This window comes from Nicotiana tabacum, chromosome 7, assembly GCF_000715075.1.
Source record: "Nicotiana tabacum cultivar K326 chromosome 7, ASM71507v2, whole genome shotgun sequence".
In the NCBI taxonomy this organism is placed as follows: domain Eukaryota; kingdom Viridiplantae; phylum Streptophyta; class Magnoliopsida; order Solanales; family Solanaceae; genus Nicotiana; species Nicotiana tabacum.
In genome coordinates, this window is record NC_134086.1 from 62,666,002 (window position 1) to 62,676,379 (window position 10,378).

Genomic DNA, 10,378 nt, shown 5'->3' on the forward strand with positions numbered 1-10,378 from the left:
CCTATCCCTAGGTAGAATCTATAAAAACCAGTTCTTGTCAATTAATTTTTCCCAACCCCAAATTATCTTTTCAAAATTAATTCGGAAGTAATGGGCGAGTCCTAGGGTTAGCTAATCCCTTTGGAAACATTAAAGAATGAGAATAATTAAGGAAATAATAACTCACTTCATAAAAAGATAAAAACCATTCAATACATAAGCACAACAAGGTATTTAATCCACACTTTAAACATGAATATTTCCATAAACAAGATTCAAGTGTTGAATAATATACCACACACTTAGATATATAATACAAAGCAAGAAAATGAAGAAATAAACATAAATGGGTAAGAAAATCTTAACCAAAAGCTTCAAATCTTCAAGACCAAAGTGTGTGTGCAAAGCCCTATCTTCCAAAACTTGTTTTCTCTAGTCCTAAGAACTAAAAATAAGCCAAAACATTTCCAAAAAATCTGTTTGGACGAGTATAAAAATAGTTTGGGAATGAGAATATGTGAAATGCCTAATTTGCGCAGATCTGATACCCGTTGACCGCATCTGTGGATGAATTCTTGCAGATGCGGATACATTATCGCATAAGAGAAATGTTGAAATATGCTTGCCACCATAGATGCAAACCGTAAAAGCACAGATGCGCTACCGCAAAAGCGGAAAGTGACTCACAGATGCGATTTCTTCCAAGCCCAGACTCCACCGCAAAAGCAGATCTTCTCACGCAGAAGCGGGGTCACTTCTGCGACTATCCTTTCGCGGATGCGGAATCACAGGGGGGGAGGGTTTGCATTATTTTCACCCTCTTTTGCTCAATTCCACTTCAATTCAATCCAAATCACTTCATATCATCATTTACCTGAAAATCTACAATACACACCATAAAAAATTTCATATTATAGTTAAAGGACATAAAATCTAAGGAAAAGAGACTAGATTGAGTGGTAAGATCACCACTCATCAGATATTCTGTTGCGGATGTAAGACAAATTCGTTCTTCACCGTAGTACTTCAGCCATCTGAAGTTTTGACTTATTCCCCCATGGTGGCATTGTCTTTTCTTATACAACTCAATCATCCATTTTTCCTTTTCCTCTATTTATGTTTTTAGGATTGCTTGGTGGAGGAGGAGGTGGAGGACCTCTGGATCTAGTGTGATATGTTGATGATGCCAGTATGCACAAAGGAACCTTGGGGAATTGGAATAATCAAAAAGAAAGAAAAAACAAAACGTAACCAAGTTAGTAAGCTGTATTGAAAGAATATTTGTAGTATTAAACATGTCTCGCAAAGTGATGCAATAATTCACGTCCTAATGTGGGGACCTCTTTGTGCCCTAGGTAGACATGAGCGACATATAGATTTGGAAAAAATTGATGCCAACAATTGTGTTATTTAATTAATACATAAATGAGTTAAGACCTTACTTAATAGACAATAATAATAAAGTTACTAATGACATTTAGCCTTATTACAATCGAAATCTAAAACTAAGCTAGAAAACAATAAAAAATATTATTTCCTAATCTACTTGGTCCTTGAAGGAACTTTTCCTTGCATCGATCTTTTGACCCCATCTATTAGGTTCCCAAGATCGCGCCTATCTAATAATATGTAAGCCTTTGCTAGATGCTATCCTTCACTGCCATCCGTGTTTTGGCAATCTGAGAGTCTATTTCTTATCTTTCCCTAAAGATCCATCAATCCATATTCGATATATTCCAATCTCTCTGTTGACTTAGTGGTAATTTCCCTTCATTCTTTTATTGCCTCCATGTCCACTTTATGCTATTCCAGATGCCTAGATTCAGATTTGAAAACCCTTTTGCGTAGCCTTCTATACTTAACTTGTGCTTTAGCAGCATCATCAATGATCCTGCCTTTCAGATTGACTCCTGGCTTGACGTCTCATGCAATATTGTCCACCAACCACGATGGATAGAAGAACACATGACCGGCATGATACCTGTCTGGCTCGATGGTTTCTTGTTCCACAATGATCTTCTGGGTCCACATATGTTGTGCCTCGAAATTGAATGGAATGACGTCCCCTTTGAAATCTGCTTTGTACTGGACCATGTTGGAAACCTGATGTATGACCTGTTTTCTTCCCGCTTGTTTTATTACCCTTATAGGAGCATAATGATAGATGCCTCGAACTCCGATCAATACTAGATGAGCAGTCCCTCTTGAACTGATGATGAACTCATTGCTAGGAAAATACTCAAACATCTTGTGTATTTGCTCGTCCGTCAGATTGCTGATGAAACGCACCCAACTTACAGCATTCCCAGGTTGTACAAACCTGTCTAGGATAAATATCATTTTCTTTTGGTGATGGTAAGCTATGTCATTGTTCAACAGCTGTTATAGAAGCTCTTGACGATATCCTCCCATCTGAAAGTGTTCCAAAAGCATGACTTGCAGTAACGGATTAAAACCTTCAAAGTGTCCAAATCCCTGCTTGCATCGATCTAGAGCGCAATACATTTCAGCTAAGATCATGGGGATGATAATGTAAGTCTCTCCCTCAATGCCTTCCATCAAAGTCCTGGCGACCATGGCTAAGCGAGTATAATTCCTTCCTCCTTTCATTGGAAATATCAACAGCCCCATGAAACAAACGATGAACACATAAACCCGACAGTGCATCCAGCCTAGGGAAGTAATGGCAAGTTCCTTTTGATGAAGACAATATGACTTACTATGTTTATAACGCTCGTAAAGAAATCCAAAAGGGGTGCGATTTTCCGATACCAGTAATCCTGGACTATCCTATGGCAACTTAGCAAAGCCTCCTATTTCTTCAAAGAGAGGAGTCATTTCTATGTCACCAAATCGGAAAACATCTCTTTTCTCCTACCAGAACATAGTACTAGCCTCAATCAATGCCCTATTTGGTTGGATGTTAAGCAAGGACGGCATGTAACCAAGTGCTCTTCTCACTTGATTCTCGTCGCAAGGTGCAAGGTTTTTCCACTATTCAAGTAGCAAAGGTGGGATGTTTTGGACCATATCGAACCTAGGGACTTCGTGCTTCATTTTCTGTAAACAAACAAAGGTTAGCCCTTCCCCCTCCAGATTCAACTACCTACAAGGGTGTCTATTAGAATTGTAGAAATCCCGTCGAATTCTGGACAAGATTTATCATAGCGGGCTATTTCTTTAATAGCGTTCTAACCGTACTAGGTTTAGCATGATGCATGTACATTTATAGTTGGAGTAAGATTTCTAGAATGGTCTAGAGGAAATGGCACGGGACCATCGGTTGCGTCGCTGATCGACTTGTCTACCGTAGATAAGACTTTCCGATTAAAAAGTGTAGTTATGGAAGAGCGCAGAAACTCATCAAGTGTCGCTATGTTTATAATTGTCACGAGTAGAATATGATGTGGAGCAGGCTTTATGCAGAGATGATAACATGTTTCCAAATATTTGCATGATAAAATATGTAATAAATAAGATAGCAAAAGTAATCATGGAAAGAGTAGAAAAGAAAGACCAAAAGATGAAGTCTTTTTAGTTTATGGAATATATGCAGGAATGTAATAAATCAAGCAAGGAAGTAGGCATGATATAGCAATTTGTCAAGATGAAGAGTGGGCATAACAAATAAAGGTGAATAGGGGAAGGGATGCGCATGTCATAACATGTTTAAACAAATAATAGTGAGTAGGGGAAGGGATGTGCATGTCATAGTAGGTTTAAACAAATAAAGGTGAATAAGAGAAGGGATGTACATATAACAAAGAAAGTAATCCACATAAGCCAAGTTCATTATGGTACGATCCACATATAACAAAGAAAGTAATCCACATAAGCCAAGTTCATTATGGTACGATCCTAAGTGTAAATCCGTAGCAGAGTTTTCATGCTGTCGCACCCCATTTTCTCGCAAAAGCGGGTTTCGATGTGTGACAACTATTAAAAATGGGTAAGAGGTATTAAAAGATAGGAGTCGCTACCTAGCAATTTTTTAGGTGCGTTAGGTCACCTATAATGCAAATAACTCTATTTGACTAGTCAACAGTACAGAAGATTGAGTAAGGGCTCAAATTACCTCAAAGAGAAGGTGTTAGACACTCTTCAAGATCCACAAATATAGGTCCCAGCCGAACTTAACACTATGTGGATTATGTCATTAGGATAAAAAAAAGAAATATAAAAGTCGAAGAGTATTATTTTAACACACGTGAATTGGTACAAATCTTTAATGACTACGATGATGTAACTCCATTAGTCTATATTAAACGACTAAGTGACGATAATAAGTACATAAAGGAAGGGGGGTCCTATATTTTTTTATCCTAAAGGATCACCCCATGCAACATAAATAATACTTCGCAACTCCCTTAAGGTAGAGGTTGCTCATATAATTCAGCTAGCACAAACTATCATCTCTTACTACCCAATTACTATATTAAAGTTGTTTACTTAAAGGCGATCTAATTCAATTCTAAAATGCACTACCTCTAAAATACTCTATGCGATCGCGGAATAACCTTCGCGATCGTGAAGAACAAAAGCCACTGTCACCAAAATGCAATACGCATTCACGATGCTAACAACGTGAATGCGATGACCATAGATTTAAATGCTTCGGGAACGCGATCCATATAACACAATCACATTGAAGAATTCTCCAGCTCTCAGCTACTCAGTCTCAACACTATGCGATCGCAATTCTTTATCTGCGACTAAATTCCTCAAGTCGAGACTGTGATGAAGAAAGATCATAGCCCCAAATTTCCTCTACACGATCGCAACCCAATCTTTGCGATCGCGTAGGACAATCAAACCATCAGAAACCAACAGAAACCAGCAATGAAAACACGAAGAAATATGGCCCGAAATCAATCTCAAATAAGCCCGAGCCACTCGGAACCCTGTCGGAACATGCCAATAAGTCCCATAACATAAAATGGACCTACTCGAGGCCTCTAATCACGCATAACAATATCAAATAAATGAATCGCACCTCAAATCGAACTTAATGAGCTTTTGAACTTTAAACTTCTAAAACTCGTGCCGAACTACATTAAATTAACCTGGAATGAACTCATATTTCGTACACAAGTCCCAAATGATGTAACGAAGCTAGTACAATTTCTAGAACCACAATACAAACCCGATATCATCAAAGTCAACTCTCGATCAAACTCATGAACATTCTAGAGCTTCAAATTTCCAACTTTTGCAAATTAGTGCTGAAACCTTATAAAAAATATCCAAATGCAAATTCGGGCATACATGCCACGACCTGGATTTCCCACTCTCGGGGGTCGTGATGGCGCCTACTCATAGAAGCTAGGCTAGCCACGAAATATAGAAATTCTAACTCTCTTATTTTTTTCATCCTTTTAATGAGTTGAATTAATAGGTGGTCATCATTTAAATAATAGCGAAAGATGAAATTAAGCGGAAGACTTAGACTAATATAATACCAAAATTAATACGAAAATGCCAACATGCGTCTCCACCAAGAAACCGGTGTAACAATATCCGCAGACTGTCTATGAATACTACATACAAACGTCTGAACAAGGATAGTCTGTCTAAGAAACAAGTGGAAATAGAACATATAAATAGATAGAAGAGAATGTCGGGCCTGCGGACGCCTGCAGGAATACCTCGGGATCTCTGAGTAGAGTGAAGGCTGGCTCCCCAAGTGCTACTGCCCAAATGCTGCTCCAGTATCTGCACATAGTGCAGAGTGTAGCATCAACACAACCGACCCATGTGCTAGTAAGTGCATGGCCTAACCGCGGCGAGGTACTAACGAGGCTAGGACCAGACTCCAGATAAACCTGTGTAGTTATATAATATACAACGGAAAATAAAAAGTAATAAACAATTTAAATGGGAGGGGATACATGCTACGGGGAAAATATCAAATCCAGCAGAAAATTAAGAGAAATATGAGAGAACGATTCAAGATCTACAACAAAATATTAAAAATACTATTGCGGGGCACAACCCGATCCCTTATCATTTAACACTATTGCGGCGTGCAACTCGATCCATTTGCATCACTATTGCGGCGTGCAACCCGCTCCAGTATAATATTTGTTGCGGCGTTCAACCCGATCCGTATATAGTAATGTGTCGGCGTGCAACCCGATCCAATATAATATTTGTTGAGGCGTGCAACCCGATCCAATATAATATTTGTTGCGGCGTGCAACCCGATCCATATATAATAAAGTTGTGGCACACAATCCGTTCCAAATATACAGTCAACAATAATCATAACCATAGTCCCAGCAAGGGATCAATAATGAACTACACTATCCCGGCAAGGGAATCGACAACATAAATAAATACGCCCCGCTAGGGAGAAACAGCTATAACCAACCTTATCCAACATCTAACCATTTCAGCTATCACCAATACTCAGACTTCTTAATTCCCACGAAAACAAACTTATTCCTTGCTCACTATCGAGAGTCATCAATTAAAGTATCCGTAATATCTATTAAGAACACAACAAGATCCAATTTAAGACTCGCGGTCATGTTCGATACCAACGTATAGATACTTGTCACCATGGCTATATGTCGTACTCAACAAGAAGCAAATAGCAAATAGGACAAAACTCCTAATCCCTCAAGCTAAGGTTAGACCAAACACTTACCTCGATGCCACGAACACAACTCAAGTTTCAATTATAGCTTTACCCCTCGATTCCATCGCCAATTCGCTCGTATCTAGTCAAAAGTGACTTAATTACATCAATAAACACTAAGAGAATCAATTTGAAAGCATGAAAATGAATTTCCTAAAGTTTTACCCAAAAAGTCAAAAATCGCCCCCGGGCCCACATGGTCAAAACCTGAGGTTTGAACCAAAACTCGATTACCCGTTCCCCCCACAAACTCAAATATATAATTTGTTTTGAAATCGGACCTCAAATCGAGATCCAATTCCCTAATTTTTGAAAAACCTAGGTTCTACCCAAACACCCAATTTCCCCCATGAAAATCATTGATTTTGAGTTGAAATCATGTTAAAAGATGTTAAGGAGTGAAAAAAATGAGTTAGAAAGCACTTACCAACATATTGGAGAAGAAAGGTTGTTTGAAAAATCGCCTCTTATGTTTTTGGGGTTTTGCAAAATAAAAAATAACTGAAAATCCCGTCTAAATATACTACTCTCAGATGCCCTGTGCAGACCGCACAAAATCAACTGCGGCCACACAGCCCTTCCTGTGTACTACAGTTATATGTTTTAGTATTTTGGCCATAGCTTTCTCTACAGATGTCAAAATTGTGATTTCTTAACCTTTCTGGAAACTAGACACGAAGGGCTACAACTTTAGTTTTTGAATCATCTCAAGATTCTTCGTAGATCAAAAGATATAGGCTTCCGAAGTCGGGCTAGTGAAATGTTCTTCACCGTGGACCGCACAGAATCTAGTGCGGCCGCAAAGCCCTCACCACGGTTCGCAAAAAATCCAGTGCGACCGCACAAGCCCCTCCGCGGTAGTATTCCTTTTTGTGCAGACCACACTGGTCTGTTCAGAGACCTTCCACTTCTCTGAACCTGCAACAACTACGTTTTTAAGCCCAAGACATCCCAGAACCTACCCGAAACTCAAAACCAAGTGTGCATACTAACTCAAAGACATCATATGGACCTACTCGTGCGATTACATCATCAAAATAACATGTAAAATCATGAATTAAACCTCAAAACTCAACATTTTATTCAAGAACTCTCAACGTTCATAACTCTTCAATTGGAAGTCCAACCCGAGTCAAATAAACTCCGTTTTTCACCAAATTTCACAGTTATCTTTCAAATACTATAACAAGTTTGTACCGGGCTCCAGAACCAAAATACGGTCCCGATAACAATGGTTTCAAACATTAATTCTTTTCTTTATTTCTTAGATAATTCAGTAAAATAATTTCTTTCAAAAGGTTATTTCTACAGCTTGGGACCTCAAAATTCATTTCCAGGCAAATGCCCAAGTCCCATATTTTACTGCGGACCTCTCGGGATCGTCGGAACACGGGTCCGGGTCCGTTTGCTCAAACTATTGACCAAAGTCAACCATAGTCAAATTTTAACTCTAGCATTTCTATTTCTCATATTTTCACATAGAAGGCTTTCCAGATAAAGGTTCGGACCACGCATGCAAATAAAGGTGAGGTAAAGGGGAGGTTTTAGGCCTCGGAACACTGAATTCACTTGCAACACAAGTGATGACCTTTTGGGTCATCACATTCTCCACCTCTAAAACAATTGTTCGTCCTCGAACGGACATAAGAAGGAAGTACTTGACTCGGGAAAAAGATGGGGATAACGGCTCCGCATATTGGACTCGGACTCCCAAGTCGATGCCTCAGGAGGCTGACCTCTCCACTAAACACAAACAAGAGGAAAACTCTTCGACCTCAACTGATGAACCTGTCGGTCTAGAATAGCTACCGGCTCTTCCTCAAAAGACAAGTCCTTGTCCAATTGGACAGTGCTGAAATTTAACACATGAGATGGATCACCGTGATATTTCTGAAGCATGGACACATGAAACACTGGATGCACGGCTGATAATCTCGGCGACAATGCATGTCTATAAGCCACCTCTCCCACTCGATCAAGAATCTCAAACGGGCCAATGAACCTAGGGCTAAGCTTGCCCTTCTTCCCAAATCTCATCACGCCCTTCATAAGAGACACTAAAAGCAATACCCGCTCACCGATCATGAAAGCCAAATCTCGATCCTTGCGGTCGGCATAACTTTTTTGCCTGGACTGATCTATACGAAGCCTATCCTGAATAATCCTGACCTTGTCCAAGGCATCCTGAACTAGATCCGTACCCAACAACCGAGCCTCTCCTATCTCAAACCATCCAACCGGAGACTGACACCGCCTACGATATAAAGCCTCATAAGGATCCATCTGGATACTCGACTGGTAGCTGTTGTTGAAGGAAAATTCTGCTAAAGGCAAAAACTGATCCCTAACTATGACAAGAGCATGGCGAGCCAAGTCAATTAATCTGGTCTCAAACTAGGTTACAGTCATGGGACCCTACTGGAGACGCTCAAACTGCCTCCGATAGGCCTCTCTCTGAGTGATGGGGAGAAACTTCTCAATAAATAGCTGTGCAAATTGCTCCCAAGTCAAGGCTGGCGATCCAGCTGGTCTATCCAAGCAATATTCTCTCCACCAAGTCTTGGCGGATCCAAACAAGCAAAAAGTGGCAAAATCAACCCTAATGGTCTCAACTATCCCCATGTTCCTGAGAACCTCGTGACAGCTGTCTAAATAATCCCGGGGATCCTCAGTAGATGAACCACTAAAAGTAGTAGTAAAGAGCTTGTTGAACCTATCCAACCCCCACAAAGCATCGGCGGACAAAGCTGCTCCATCGCCAGTCTAAGCTACCACACTCGGCTGAACTGTTCCAACTGGCTGAACCACTGGAGTCTGAATCTGGGGAGCTACCTGCTCCGGAGTGCGAGTAGCAGGAGTTTGGGCTCCTCCTCCAGCCTGAGAGACGGCTGGTGCTACAGGAAGCAAGCCTGCCCGGGTGACACTTACCATAAGGCCCACTAGACGGACCAGAGCATCCTGAAGTACTGGGGTAGCAATAAACCCCTCTAGGACCTGAGTTGGGCCCACCAGAACTGCTGGGGCCAAGCTCTGCCCCTACCTCAGCCTCTAGTACGGCCTCGGCCTCGCCGTCTGCCCCTCATTGGAGTTGTTGTTGGGGGCTCGGGCTGCTAAGCAGTGGATGAGGAAGCACATGTTCTCACCATTTGCGAAAAAAAGAGAGTAGAAATTCAATTAGCATTGAGAAACAAGACCGAACGGCAAGAAAGAACAAATGTGAAGTTTTCCTAACTCTGTAGCCTCTAGGGGATAAATACAGACGTCTCTGTACCGATCCATCAGACTCTACTAAGCTCGTCCGTGAATTGTGAGAGCTATGTAGCCTAGAGCTCTGATACCAACTTGTCATGACCCGGATGTCGCACCCTTGGGGGTCGTGATAACGCCTACTCGTAGAAGCTAGGCTAGCCACAAAATATAGAAATTCTAACTCTCTCATGTTTTTCAACTTTTTAACGAGTTGAATTAATAGGTGATCAACATTTAAATAATAGTGAAAGATGAAATTAAGCGGAAGACTTAGACTAATATAATACTAAAATTAGTACGAAAATGCCAACATGTGTCTCTACCTAGAAACCGGTGTCACAATGTCCACGGACGGTCTATGGATACTACATACAAACATCTGAAGAAGGAAATACATTCTATATTGGAAACAAGTGGAAATAGAACATATAAATAGATAGAAGAGAACGTCGAGCCTACGGATGCCTGTAGGACTACCTCGAGATCTCTGAGTGGACTGAAGGCTGGCAC